Below are 15368 nucleotides of genomic sequence, written 5' to 3' on the forward strand. Positions count from 1 at the left end.
GAATGATGATCCATGCCTTATGAAACTAGGTGCATTGAACAATTTTGTTCTTAAACAAGTCGGAAATTGAGGCAAGAAGCTAATTGAGAAGGGCAAGATCCTTCTTCTTTCATTCCTTGAAAGTTTATGATTCAGTGTTTGTGCCTTTTTCGACATTAGTACTGAATCTTGAAGGGAATCCGTCGAGATGATCTTGCAACTCAAGAAACTCAATGGTGAGAAGAACTTGTTGAGACCAAGTAGAAAAATTGTTTTTCCCCAATTTATCAATTAGAGGAACCAGTGAAGCTTTGTTAGAATTGTCAGCAAGAACTAACGCCATTGATGAAAAATGATGAAGAAAAACAAATACAGATATTTGAAGAACAAAGGAAGAAGAAGAAGAAAAAATTTATGAGAATTCAGGCTCTTGATACCATATCAAGGTTGTACCAAGAAGCATAAAAGAGAATAGAGAGAAAACAGGGGAAGAGTAATGTATTACTAAAATGAATCATTACTTGGGCCTCACTAGTTTATATACCATACACCCTTTGTAAACCTGAGAAAGTTAATTAATTCCTCTGAAAACTAAACAGTAAATTATATCTAACTCTATAACTATCTCACTCACTAACATTCTGAATTCCACCTTCTTCAACCACCATTTGTTCACTTTCTCGGCTCAATTCTTCTGTTTTTTGCTTCAATGGCCGATGCAGATGCCAAACGAATAACCACCACCATCAGAGACACACAGATGTTGCCGCGAGAAGGGGCCGAGTCAAGATTAGAATATTCAAGAGCATAGTAACAGCGATGTCCTGCTCCAGCCGCCACAAGGAGCGGCGGAGAAGGCAGCTACTACTACTATGATTTTATTGTCCTCTTAGCTCCACATCCACAACCCCGCCGGTTCCGAGTGGCTACCCTTCCGATAAGTAACGCCGGAAATTGACGACAACCACGACGGCAATGATGATTTTTAAGATGCTCTGTCTTTTCTTTCTTTCTATTTGGTATAGAATAGTGTTGTTTGTATATTATTACCTTTTTCTGTATTAATTAATTAATGTATGTATGTATATATATAAATCTTAGAATGATTTATTGTTCTTTTCGAGCTTGGACCCTATGGACTACGGAATTGTCGAATTGGGTCATACAATTATGCATTAGGCTTATATAGAATCATTTTTATTCATAAAAATTTAGTCTTAACAAATTTATTCACGAATAAAAATATAAAATTAATGTTAAACTATTTTATCGCACATAGACCAAGTTTTTGCAAGTGAAAACATTAATTCTATTTGTCGCATCTTTCTTTTTCTCTGTTCCACTTTCTTATATGTTGTCGGGCAGCCATACAAAAATTGGGTGGAATCGCTTCTAGAAAAATTAGAGTTTAGTAAGTTATAATAATAAATATAATAATTAGTTCCTACGGTAAAGGAATAATTTGATGTTTCAATAGTCAAAACTGATGGTTTTGTTAAGGATAATTAATAAAAAGTTAAAAGAATACATAAAAAGTACACAAAATTAAATAATGCTTTGTTATATATTTTTTTATTTTTTATTATGGTATCAGAGATCTTCTTGAACTCTGCAGATATTTATGGGTAAACCAACCGATTTAGATCTTAAAATTTTTTTAACTTTTTTCAATTTTTTATTAATAATATTGTAGAAAATAAAACACCAAATGATTAATCTACCTTATAGAAAAGGGCAGAAAAAATGGGTTGTACGAATCAATTGCATGAAACATTTCATGATATTGGCATTCACATCCACTTTTCATTAGTAAGTATCTAATAATGTGATAGAAAGAATTTAACGATTAAATTTACCATTAGAAGGTTGCTTAGTTAAATTGTTAAAATCGGCCTCTTTCTCTTTGCAATGTGATGTACTTTAAAGGTTTTTTTCCTTTTCTTTTACCATTAAAAAATATTTTAATATATAGAAATAAAAAATTTAATTTTTCTAAAGTTATATTGTCACTTTAGAAAAAAAAGTATATCATTAATTATCTTTGGATTAAGATAATGAAACTTACAAATAATAAATATTATAAATTCAAAAATAATTAAAGCATTACTTTACCATTTAACTAGTATTATCACTTTAGAGATCTTTTTTCAAAAATAAAAACTCATGTATATATTTATATTCGTGTGAAATTAATAACTAAAAACTATTAAATAATAATTTATTTAAATATATTAAATTATTTAATAATTTTTAATTATTAATTTTATAAAATATGCAAATCTCCACCTTTAATAAAAATTGCAAAAAACATTTAAGGCGGCAGATTATTTATTAAAAAAATTTAGGTAAACGAAGCATTAATACGGAAAAGGAAAATTAAGGTCACAGAATCATAATTTGTGTCATTTTTTCAAGACTTCTATAATCTGAATTAGTGACTATATATAGCGTGAATTTGAATCTTTTAAATTTTAGATTTTATTTTAGAAGATAAAGTGTAATTTTTTATTATTTATTTTATAAATGAGACAAAAAAATATAAAAAATATTTAAAAATAAAAAATTACACTTAACTTTTTAAATAAAAAATTAAAATTGAGAATATCTAAATTTATATCGTGTTACTCTATTAATATATAATAAACAACTAGTTATTAGGTGTTAGAATATAATTAGAATTAATTAGATCAATTAGCATTATTTAACATATCTGAATATTTATTATAGGATATTACATCTTTATTATTTCGATTCTCTTAGTACCTATAAATTTCCTTTTATATTGTATCATTCTATACAATTTGAATACTCACAAACCTTTTTCCTATTACTCCCTCTCTCTTTTCTAACATAGTATCAGAGCCATGGTATCCTCCTTGAGGAGGTTAAGTTAATTTTCTTCTCGTAAAATCACCATACTTTTCATGTTTTTTTTTTCGTGTCATTTTTTTCCTTCTCTTTTGTCAATGCTTTGATCTTTTCTAACCTCACTGATTAGCTCATCCACTACTTATTCTCATGAAGAAACTATATATTTTTCATCAGCTTTCGATAGTTTGTCATCTTTTTGCACTTCATCACTTTTCAGCAGTTTTCCGGCAGTTCGCCATCTTTTCAGCAGTTTTTCGGCAGTTTCGTCTGCGTTCTCTTCCAGCAGTTCCATCAGCGTTTTCTTGTGACAGTTTCGTTTGCGTTTCCTTGTGGCAGTTCCGTCTACGCTTCTTTGTGGCAGTTCCGTCTGCGCTTCCTTTCGGCAGTTCCGTCTGCGCTTCCTTCCAGCAGTTCTGTCTGCGCTTTCTTCAGGCAGTGCCGTCTGCACCCATTCTATCAGTTCATGCATTTTTAATTTAGTTGTTTCAAATAAGTTTCAAACTCAAGTTGTCACTTGAGTTTGAGGAGGGATGTTAGAGTATAATTAGGATCAATTAGATCAATTAGTATTATTTAACATATCTGAATATTTATTATAGGATATTACGTCTTTATTATTTCGATTCTCTTAGCACCTATAAATTTTCTTTTATATTGTATTATTCTATACAATTTGAATACTTACAAACCTTTTTCCTATTACTCTCTCTCTCTTTTCTAACATTATATACAACCGTTTCAAGTTTTCAACAGTCTTATGCCTCACGTGGGAAGGATTTGAAGTAGAGATTATGTATGTAGTGTATGTTGACTATGTTCTAGAATCTAGATTACATTAATCACAGATAATAAATATGTATTATTATTTTCTTGTTTTAATCTTTAATGGTAACTTTTATAGTGACATTCTCCTTTGCTGCGACTTCCACGAGAAGACAATCGAACGTCGCGCCAGAGGATGGAGGGCAACACCATTGAAAAGTGTGGAGGTTTTCTTAAAAATAACGAAAGTTACGAATTCAATATCTTTATTAATTTAATCAACTTTATTATTTTACTAATTTTTTATTCTAAAATATTTTTTCTATGGAAATTGTTCCTATTCGAAATTGCTATCCAAAGTATAACTCAGTCAGTAAAGTCTTCAACTCCCATATCTTAGTATCAATTATAAGTTCTTCAGAGGTTTAACCCCTACACCATACTTGTGGAAAAGACTTCAATGTTCAAGTCAATTATTAATATCAGAGAGTTATTCTTAAAACTATCATTTAAAAGTAGTATAATTCGATGCCTTCTATAGCTACAACTGCCGTCTATTTATCGTTGCATAGTGATAACCAACTTGTGTATATCGTGACCGAAATGTGTTCAAGCAGATTAATGGTAACCAACCTACGTATGAAGCAGCCTGGATGTGTGTGAGTGCTATAAAGGTGCTAGAAACGCTTATTTGATTAGGTGAAGTTTTGAATATTTAAAAGTTAATTCCGAGGTATGACGTCAGGTATCTGAGTTATTCGGGTACGGATCATAATCCCCAAGCTTGACTTGTTTTTTTATAAGCAAGTTGAACTTTGTCACAACGCTTATATCTCAGAATCTTGTAAGCTCGTCCTAATAGCCCCCAAGCTCAATACGCCATCGTTTTAATGCATGACACGCTTGGTTTTTTCAAGGGAATGTCAAAGGTTTGCGCTTTTTAATTCATTTAATGTAATAATTGCGGCCGTTCGATTATCCCAAGTGAATCAAGGCCATTCATTTTTAACAGTAATGAACAATTTTTTGCATCCGACGGCTAATAGTGTAAATGGTGCAGATCATGTGATGGTGGGTTTATTAATTTTTGTATTACCCTTTCTCTATTCACACATTGGGAATAGGCCCTGGGTAACTGGCTCGAAACTTTACCAAGTGAAGAAAACATGACTTCGAAAGGTTAGTGTTGTTGTCTTTGTGCTTCCTTGTCTGTTCCTTCCTCCTTTCTTACCATGGCTAGAGACAAAGAAGACAAAATAGTAGAAGTAAAAGTTGACATTTACGTGTGGGTGCATGTATATGTTAAATGTCGTGCTTTCCTTAATCACAACATGAAAATTTTTTTGAATTTGCTGCTTGTAACTATGTTAGGGTTGGTATGCTAATGGGTGTAGAGTTCCTTCTCTGTGGTGGTGAGGGGAAAGTATGCAAAAAGAGGGGTGATTAAGCTTACTTTTACTTTTTTACTTTTATGTTTGCATATTATCTGAGTTGAATGTTAATTTTCCATTTACTAATTTTGAGTGTAAGGTGTTAACACAATTGAATTGTGCTCCCTTACAGCTACATCCCAATTTGTGAACTTTTCTTCGAGCTTATGAATGTCTGATGGAGTTCTTGGAGACTCCTCCCTCTCCAAACGTCTTTTTCTCTTTGTTTCAATCAAAAGGGGTGCGTAGAGGTCTCTGGATAAACCTTAGTAGTTACCCGGGACAATCCCTCTTTGTTTTATACAAATCATCTTTTAAGAGTTTCAAAAAAATGTTTGTAAAAGTACAGTCATTGGAAACTGGTGCGCGAAATTGTGAACAATACTTTTTCACAACTCAATTAATCCCCGGTAATGGCTCCAAGAACTTGGTGGCTCAATACCATGGCATTACACAACTTCGCACAACTAACCAGCAAGTGCACTGGGTCGTCCAAGTAATAAACCTTACGTGAGTAAGGGTCGATCCCACGGAGATTGTTAGTATTGAAGCAAGCTATGGTCATCTTGTAAATCTTAGTCAGGCAAACTCAGATGTATATGGTGATGAACGAAAATAACATAAAGATAAAGATAGAGATACTTATGTATATCATTGGTGTAAGAGCTTCAGACAAGTGTATGAAGATGCTTTCCCTTCCGTCTCTCTGCTTTCCTAATGTCTTCATCCAATCCTTTCTTACTCCTTCCCATGGCAAGCTCGTGTAAGGTTTCACTGTTGTCAGCAGCTACCTCCCATCCCCGCAGTGAAAGCTAATGCACACACTCTGTCACAGTGCTGCCAATCACCGGTTTGGTTCCCTCCCCTACCGGAATAGAATAACTCTTTTGCGTCTGTCACTAACGCCCAGTAGGTTACAGGTTTGAAGCACGTCACAGTCATTCAATCATTGAATCCTACTCAGAATACCACAGACAAGGTTAGACCTTCCGGATTCTCTTGAATGCTGCCATCAGTTCTTGCCTATACCACGAAGACTCTGATCTCACGGAATGGCTGGCTCGTTTGTCAGGCGAGCACTCGGTTGTCAGGCGATCAACCATGCATCGTGCAATCGGAATCCAAGAGATATTCACTAAGCCTCAAATGCTTGTAGAACAAGAGTGGTTGTCAGTCACCTTGTTCATAGGTGAGAATGATGATGAGTGTCAATCATCACCTTCATCAAGTTGAAGAACAAGTGATATATCTTGGTAAAAGAACAAGCGGAATTGAATAGAGTAGCCTAAGGTGTACAGAAATGAGTAAATGACATAAAAATTCTCTTCCGGGCCCACTTGGTGGTGTGCTTGGGCTGAGCAATGAAGCAAATTTCGTGTAGAGACTCTTCTTGGAGTTAAACGCCAGCCTTGGTGCCAGTTTGGGCGTTTAACTCCCATTTGGGTGCCAGTTCCAGCGTTTAACGCTGGGATTTCTTGAGGTGACTTTGAACGCCGGTTTGGGCCATCAATCTTGGGCAAAGTATGGACTATCATATATTGCTGGAAAGCCCAGGATGTCTACTTTCCAACGCCGTTGAGAGCGCGCCAATTGGGCTTCTGTAGCTCCAGAAAATTCGCTTCGAGTGCAGGGAGGTCAGATCCAACAGCATCTGCAGTCCTTTTTGGTCTCTGGATCAGATTTTTGCTCAGGTCCCTCAATTTCAGCCAGAAAATACCTGAAATCACAGAAAAACACACAAACTCATAGTAAAGTCCAGAAAAGTGAATTTTAACTAAAAACTAATAAAAATATACTAAAAACTAACTAGATCATATAAAAAAATACTAAAAACAATGCCAAAAGTATACAAATCATCCGCTCATCACAAACACCAAACTTAAATTGTTGCTTGTCCCCAAGCAACTGAAATCAAATAAGATAAAAGGAAGAGAATATGCAATGAATTCCAAAAATCTTGAAGATCAGTATTAATAGATGAGCGGGGCTTTTAACTTTTGCCTCTGAACAGCTTTGGCATCTCAAATCTATCCTTTGAAATTTAGAATGGTTGGCTTCTTTAGGAACTTAGAATCCAGATAGTGTTAATGATTCTCTAGTAAAGTATGATGATTCTTGAACATAGCTATTATTGAGTCTTGGCTGTGGCCAAAGCACTTGTCTTTCCAGTATTACCACGGATACATACATGCCACAGACATAATTGGGTGAACCTTTTCAGATTGTGACTTAGCTTTGCTGAAGTCCCCAATAGAGGTGTCAGGGTTTTAAGCACACTCTTATTGCCTTGGATCACAACTCTTATTATTATTTTTTTTTTTTGTTTTCTCTTTTTTTTCGGTTTTTTTTTTTTTTTGAATAGCAATGCTTTTCTGCTTCAAGAATCATTTATTGATTTTTCAGATCCTCAATAACATGTCTCCTTTTTTATCATTCTTTCAAGAGCCAACATTCATGAACCACAAATTCAAGATACATATGCAGTTTAAGCATACATTCAGAGAACAAAAATATTGCCACCACATCAAAATAATTAAACTATTATAAATTCAATTCAACGTTCTTCCTTTTTCAATAAGCACATTTTTCAAGAAAGGATACATATGCACTGTTTAAGCATACATTCAGAGAACAAAAATATTGCCACCACATCAAAATAATTAAACTATTATAAAATTCAAAATTCATGCAATTCTTCCTTTTTCAATTAAGCACATTTTTATTCAAGAAAGGTGATGGATTCATAGGACATTCATAACTTTAAGGCATAGACACTAAGACACTAATGATCATAAGACACAAGCATGGATAACATAAAGCACCAAAATTCGAAAAACAAGGAATAAAGAACAAGGAAATCAAGGAATGGGTCCACCTCAGTGATGGCGGCTCTTCCTTGCTTTTGAAGGTCCTATGGAGTGTTTGAGCTCCTCAATGTCTCTTCCTTGCCTTTGTTGCTCCTCTCTCATGATTCTTTGTTCTTCTCTAATTTCATGGAGGAGAATGGAGTGTTCTTGGTGCTCCACCCTTAGTTGTCCCATATTGGAACTCAACTCTCCTAGGGAGGTGTTTAGTTGCCCCCAATAGTCTTGTGGAGGAAAATTCCCTTGAGGAATCTCAGGGATCTCATGATGAGTGAGATCTCTTGTGTACTCCATCCTTTTCTTAGTGATGGGCTTGTCCTCATCAATGGTGATGTCTCCCTCTATGTCAACTCCCACTGAATAACAGAGGTGACAAATGAGGTGAGGAAAGGCTAACCTTGCCAAGGTAGAGGTCTTGTCCGCCACCCTATAGAGTTCTTGGGCTATAACCTCATGAACCTCTATTTCTTCTCCAATCATGATGCTATGGATCATGATAGCCCGTCTATGGTAACTTCGGACCGGTTGCTAGTGGGAATGATTGAGCGTTGTATGAACTCTAACCATCCTCTAGCCACGGGTTTGAGGTCATGCCTTCTCAATTGGACCGACTTTCCTCTTGAATCTTGCTTCCATTGTGCGCCCTCTTCACATATGACTGTGAGGACTTGGTCCAACCTTTGATCAAAGTTGACCCTTCTAGTGTAAGGGTGCTCATCTCCTTGCATCATAGGCAAGTTGAACGCCACCCTCACACTTTCCGGACTAAAATCCAAGTATTTCCCCCGAACCATAGTAAGATAATTCTTTGGATCCGGGTTCACACTTTGGTCATGGTTCTTGGTGATCCATGCATTGGCATAGAACTCTTGAACCATCAATATTCCGACTTGTTGAATGGGGTTGGTAAGTACTTCCCAACCTCTTCTTCGGATCTCATGGCGGATCTCCGGATATTCACCCTTTTTGAGTGAAAAGGGGACTTCGGGGATCACTTTCTTCAAGGCCACAACTTCATAGAAGTGGTCTTGATGCACCCTTGAGAGGAATCTATCCATCTCCCATGACTCGGAGGTGGAAGCCTTTGCCTTCCCTTTCCTCTTTCTAGAGGTTTCTCCGGCCTTGGATGCCATAAATGGTTATGGAAAAACGAAAAAGCAACGCTTTCACCACACCAAACTTAAAATGTTTGCTCGTCCTCGAGCAAAAGAAGAAAGAAAGAGAGTAGAAGAAGAAGAAATGAGGAAGAGGGAGATGGTGGTGTATTCGGCCAAGGAGGGGGAGAAGTGGTGTTTAGGTAGTGGGAAAATGAAGGGGTAAAGAGGGGTTATATAGGAAAGAGGGGGGATGAGGTTCGGCCATTTGAGGGTGGGTTTGGGAGGGAAAGTGGTTTGAATTTGAAGGGTGAGGTTGGTGGGGTTTTATGAAGGATGGATGTGAGTGGTGAAGAGAAAGATGGGATTTGATAGGTGAAGGGTTTTTGGGGAAGAGGTTGAGGTGATTGGTGAATGGGGGAAGAAGAGAGAGAGTGATGGTAGGGTCCTGTGGGGTCCACAGATCCTGTAGTGTCAAGGAAAAGGCATCCTTGCACCAAATGGCATCAAAATCCACGTTTTGAGCCTTTTCTGGCGTTAAACGCCGGGCTGGTGCCCATTCCTGGCATTTAACGCCAGGTTTTTGCCCTTTACTGGCGTTTAACGCCAGTCTGGTGCCCCTTTCTGGCGTTAAACGCCCAGAAGGGTGCCAGACTGGGCGTTAACGCCCAACTGCTAGGCTGACTGGCGTTTGAACGCCAGCAGCATCTTCCTCCAGGGTGTGCTGTTTTTTTCCTGTTTTTCATTTTGTTTTGCTTTTTTCATTGTTTTGTGACTTCTTATGATCATCAACCTACAAAAAAGATAAAATAATAAAAGAAAATAATTAATTATAAAACATTGGGTTGCCTCCCAACAAGCGCTTCTTTACTGTCATTAGCTTGACAGAGGACTCTCATGGAGCCTCAGAGATGCTCAGAACCGTGTTGGAACTTCCCAACACCAAACTTAGAGTTTGATTGTGGCCTCCCAACACCAAACTTAGAGTCTGACTGTGGGGGCTCTGTTTGGCTCTGTTTTGAGAGAAGCTCTTCATGCTTCTTGTCCATGATGACAGAGGGATATCCTTGGGCCTTAAACACCAAGGATTCTTCATTCACTTGAATGATCAACTCTCCTCTATCAACATCAATCACAGCCTTTGCTGTGGCTAGGAAGGGTCTGCCAAGGATGATGGATTCATCCATGCACTTCCCAGTCTCTAGGACTATGAAATCAGTAGGAATGTAATGGTCTTCAACCTTAACCAGAACATCCTCTACAAGTCCATAGGCTTGTTTTCTTGAGTTGTCTGCCATCTCTAGTGAGATTTTTGCAGCTTGCACCTCAAAGATCCCTAATTTCTCCATTACAGAGAGGGCATGAGGTTTATACTTGACCCCAAGTCACACAAGGCCTTCTTGAAGGTCATGGTGCCTATGGTACAAGGTATAGAAAACTTCCCAGGATCCTGCCTCTTTTGAGGCAATTGCTGCCTAGACAAGTTATCCAGTTCTTTGGTGAGCAAAGGGGGTTCATCCTCCCAAGTCTCATTTCCAAATAACTTGTCATTCAGCTTCATGATTGCTCCAAGGTATTTAGCAACTTGCTCCTCAGTGACATACTCCTCCTCTTCAGAGGAAGAATACTCATCAGAGCTCATGAAAGGCAGTAGTAAGTCCAAGGGAATCTCTATGGTCTCAATTTGAGCCTCAGATTCCCAAGGTTCCTCATTGGGGAACTCATTGGAGGCCAGTGGACGTCCAGTGAGGCCTTCCTCAGTGGCGTTCACTGCCTCTTCTTCCTCCCAGAATTCGGCCATATTTATGGCTTTGCACTCTCCTTTTGGATTTTCTTCAGTGTTACTTGGGAGAGTGCTTGGGGGAAGTTCAGTAATTTTCTTGCTCAGCTGACCCACTTGTCCTTCCAAATTCCTAATGGAGGATCTAGTTTCAGTCATGAAACTTTGAGTGGTTTTGATTAGATCAGAGACCATTGTTGCTAAGTCAGAAGTATTCTGCTTAGAGCTCTCTGTCTGTTGCTGAGAAGATGATGGAAAAGGTTTACCATTGTTAAACCTGTTTCTTCCACCATTATTATTGAAACCTTGTTGAGGTCTCTCTTGATTCTTCCATGAGAGATTTGGGTGATTTCTCCATGAAGAATTATAGGTGTTACCATAGGGTTCTCCCAGGTAATTTACCTCTTCCATTGAAGGGTTCTCAGGATCATAAGCTTCTTCCTCAGATGAAGCATCCTTAGTACTGCTTGGTGCATTTTGCATTCCAGACAGACTTTGAGAAATTAGATTGACTTGTTGAGTCAATATTTTGTTCTGAGCCAATATGGCATTCAGAGTGTCAATTTCAAGAACTCCTTTCTTCTGACTAGTCCCATTGTTCACAGGATTCCTTTCAGAAGTGTACATGAATTGGTTATTTGCAACCATTTCAATCAGTTCTTGAGCCTCAGTAGGCGTCTTCTTCAGATGAAGAGATCCTCCAGCAGAGCTATCCAAAGACATCTTGGATAGTTCAGAGAGACCATCATAGAAAATACCTATGATGCTCCATTCAGAAAGCATGTCTGAAGGACATCTTCTGATTAATTGTTTGTATCTTTCCCAAGCTTCATAGAGGGATTCTCCATCCTTCTGTCTGAAGGTTTGGACTTCCACTCTAAGCTTACTCCATCTTTGTGGTGGAAAGAACTTTGCCAAGAAGGCATTGACTAGCTTTTCCCAAGAGTCCAGGCTTTCTCTAGGTTGAGAATCCAACCATATTCTAGCCCTGTCTCTTACAGCAAAAGGGAATAGCATCAGTCTATAGACCTCAGGGTTAACCCCATTAGTCTTGACTGTGTCACAGATTTGCAAGAATTCAGCTAAGAACTGATGAGGATCTTCCATTGGAAGTCCATGGAACTTGCAATTCTGTTGCATTAGAAAAACTAATTGAGGCTTAAGCTCAAAGTTGTTTGCTCCAATGGCAGGGATAGAGATGCTTCTCCCATAGAAATCAGGAGTAGGTGCAGTAAAGTCACCAAGCACCTTCCTTGCATTGTTGGCATTGTTGTTGTTTTCGGCTGCCATTTGTTCTTCTTCCTTGAAGAATTCGGTCAGGTGCTCTAAAGAGAGTTGTGCTTTGGCTTCTCTTAGCTTTCTCTTCAAGGTCCTCTCAGGTTCAGGATCAGCTTCAACAAGAATGCCTTTGTCTCTGCTCCTGCTCATGTGAAAGAGAAGAGAAAAAGAAAATGTGGAATCCTCTATGTCACAGTATAGAGATTCCTTGAAATGTCAGAGGAAAAGAGAAATAGAAAGAAGAAGGAGAAGAAGAATTCGAACTTTAGTTAGATAAGGTTCGAATTGTGCATTCAGAAGGAGTGGTACTCCATAAATAGAAGGATGTGGGAAGGAGGAAAGAAAATTTTCGAAAATTCATTTAAAAGATTTTGAAAACATTTTGAAAATTTGATTGATAATTTTCGAAAATTAAAAGTGAAAAAGAAATCAAGTGATTTTTGAAAAAGATTTTGAATTAGAAATTAAAAAGATTTGATTGAAACTATTTTGAAAAAGATGTGGTTAAAAAGATTTAATTGAAAAGTTATGGTTTTAAAAAGATGTGATTGAGAAGATATGATTTGAAAACAATTTTAAAAGATATGATTTGAAAACAATTTTAAAAGATATGATTTGAAAACAATTTGAGAAGATATGATTTTAAAAATTAATGACTTGCCTAACAAGAAAAGATATGATTCAAACATTAAACCTTTCTCAACAGAAAAGGTAACAATCTTGAAATTTTGAATCAAATCATTAATTGTTAGTAAGTATCTTTGAAAAAGGAAAGAAATTAATTTTGAAAACATTTGATTGAAAAGATTTGATTTGAGAAAGATTTGATTTTGAAAAACTTTGAAAACTTGAAAAAAATTGATTTTGAAAACAGAATCTTCCCCCTAGTACCATCCTGGCGTTAAACGCCCAGAATGGTATACATTCTGGCGTTTAACGCCCAAAATGCTACCTCTTTGGGCGTTAAACGCCCAACCAGGTGCCCTGGCTGGCGTTTAAACGCCAGTCTGCCTTCTTCACTGGGCATTTTTGAATGCTCAGCTTTTTCTGTGTAATTCCTCTGCAGTATGTTCTGAATCTTCAATTCTTTGTATCATTGACTTGAAAAGACACAAATTAAAATATTTTTGGATTTTTAATAATCAAAATGCAAAAGGAATCAATTAACAATGCATGCAAGACACCAAACTAGCAGTTTGTATACTACTGACACTATATGAGACACACAAAATACTTCAAGTCATAGAATTCAAAGATCAAAACAAAGAAATATATGCATGGATTCGAAAATTATAACAAAAACATGCATTTGACACCAAACTTAGGATGAGACACTAAACTTAAGCAAGAAACATCAAATATTTTTGGTCTTTTTATGATTTTGTAAATTTTTTTTTTTGTGTTTTTCGAAAATTAAGTGGGAAAAGGTATCAAAATTCTTAATGAGAATTCCAGGAATCAGTGCAATGCTAGTCTAAGACTCCGGTCCAGGAATTAGACATGGCTTCACAGCCAGCCAAGCTTTCAAAGAAAGCTTCGGTCCAAAACACTAGACATGGCCAGAGGCCAGCCAAGCCTTAGCAAATCACTGCTCCAAAAGCAAGATTGATAAGAAATCAACAAGTTCTTGTGGTGATAAGTTGAAACCTCGGTCCAATGAGATTAGACATGGCTTCTCAGCCAGCCAGATTTCAACAAATCATCATGAAACTCTAGAATTCATCTTCAAGAATTTCGAAAAAAAAATAAAATAATACCTAATCTAAGCAACAAGATGAACCGTCAGTTGTCCAGCCTAAACAATCCCGGGCAATAACACCAAAAATTTGATGTTGTTGCCGGATCTTGGCACTGATGTTACCAAAAGCTTGCTCAAAACTTGAACAATCCCCGGCAACGGCGCCAAAAACTTGGTGCGCGAAATTGTGAACAATACTTTTTCACAACTCAATTAATCCCCGGTAATGGCTCCAAGAACTTGGTGGCTCAATACCATGGCATTACACAACTTCGCACAACTAACCAGCAAGTGCACTGGGTCGTCCAAGTAATTTTCCTAATGTCTTCATCCAATCCTTTCTTACTCCTTCCCATGGCAAGCTCGTGTAAGGTTTCACTGTTGTCAGCAGCTACCTCCCATCCGCGCAGTGAAAGCTAATGCACACACTCTGTCACAGTGCTGCCAATCACCGGTTTGGTTCCCTCCCCCGGAATAGAATAACTCTTTTGCGTCTGTCACTAACGCCCAATAGGTTACAGGTTTGAAGCACGTCACAGTCATTCAATCATTGAATCCTACTCAGAATACCACAGACAAGGTTAGACCTTCCGGATTCTCTTGAATGCTGCCATCAGTTCTTGCCTATACCACGAAGACTCTGATCTCACGGAATGGCTGGCTCGTTTGTCAGGCGAGCACTCGGTTGTCAGGCGATCAACCATGCATCGTGCAATCCGGAATCCAAGAGATATTCACTAAGCCTCAAATGCTTGTAGAACAAGAGTGGTTGTCAGTCACCTTGTTCATAGGTGAGAATGATGATGAGTGTCAATCATCACCTTCATCAAGTTGAAGAACAAGTGATATCTTGGTAAAAGAACAAGCGGAATTGAATAGAAGAACTATAGTAATTGCATTAATACTCAAGGTACAGCAGAGCTCCACACCTTAATCTATGGTGTGTAGAAACTCCACCGTTGAAAATACATAAGAACAAGGTCTAGGCATGGCCGTGAGGCCAGCCTCCCCAAAGTGATCAAAGGATCTAAAATAATCCCAAGATTTCTAATACAATAGCAACAGGTCTTACTTATAAGAAACTAGTAGCCTAAGGTGTACAGAAATGAGTAAATGACATAAAAATCCTCTTCCGGGCCCACTTGGTGTGTGCTTGGGCTGAGCAATGAAGCAAATTTCGTGTAGAGACTCTTCTTGGAGTTAAACGCCAGCCTTGGTGCCAGTTTGGGCGTTTAACTCCCATTTGGGTGCCAGTTCCAGCGTTTAACGCTGGGATTTCTTGAGGTGACTTTGAACGCCGGTTTGGGCCATCAAATCTTGGGCAAAGTATGAACTATCATATATTGCTGGAAAGCCCAGGATGTCTACTTTCCAACGCCGTTGAGAGCGCGCCAATTGGGCTTCTGTAGCTCCAGAAAATTCGCTTCGAGTGCAGGGAGGTCAGAATCCAACAGCATCTGCAGTCCTTTTTGGTCTCTGGATCAGATTTTTGCTCAGGTCCCTCAATTTCAGCCAGAAAATACCTGAAATCACAGAAAAACACACAAACTCATAGTAAAGTCCAGAAAAGTG

General features: G+C 37.7%; 1 non-coding gene across 1 annotated transcript; it reads left to right on the forward strand.

The window, feature by feature from the left end:
- The first annotated feature begins 11557 nt into the window (after positions 1–11557).
- Positions 11558–11665, forward strand: LOC130938301 (small nucleolar RNA R71). The gene has a single exon (XR_009069472.1). It is a non-coding gene; the product is annotated as a small nucleolar RNA R71 (small nucleolar RNA).
- Positions 11666–15368: the final 3703 nt, after the last annotated feature.

Source organism: Arachis stenosperma, chromosome 6 (assembly GCF_014773155.1).
Source record: "Arachis stenosperma cultivar V10309 chromosome 6, arast.V10309.gnm1.PFL2, whole genome shotgun sequence".
NCBI classification, from domain to species: domain Eukaryota; kingdom Viridiplantae; phylum Streptophyta; class Magnoliopsida; order Fabales; family Fabaceae; genus Arachis; species Arachis stenosperma.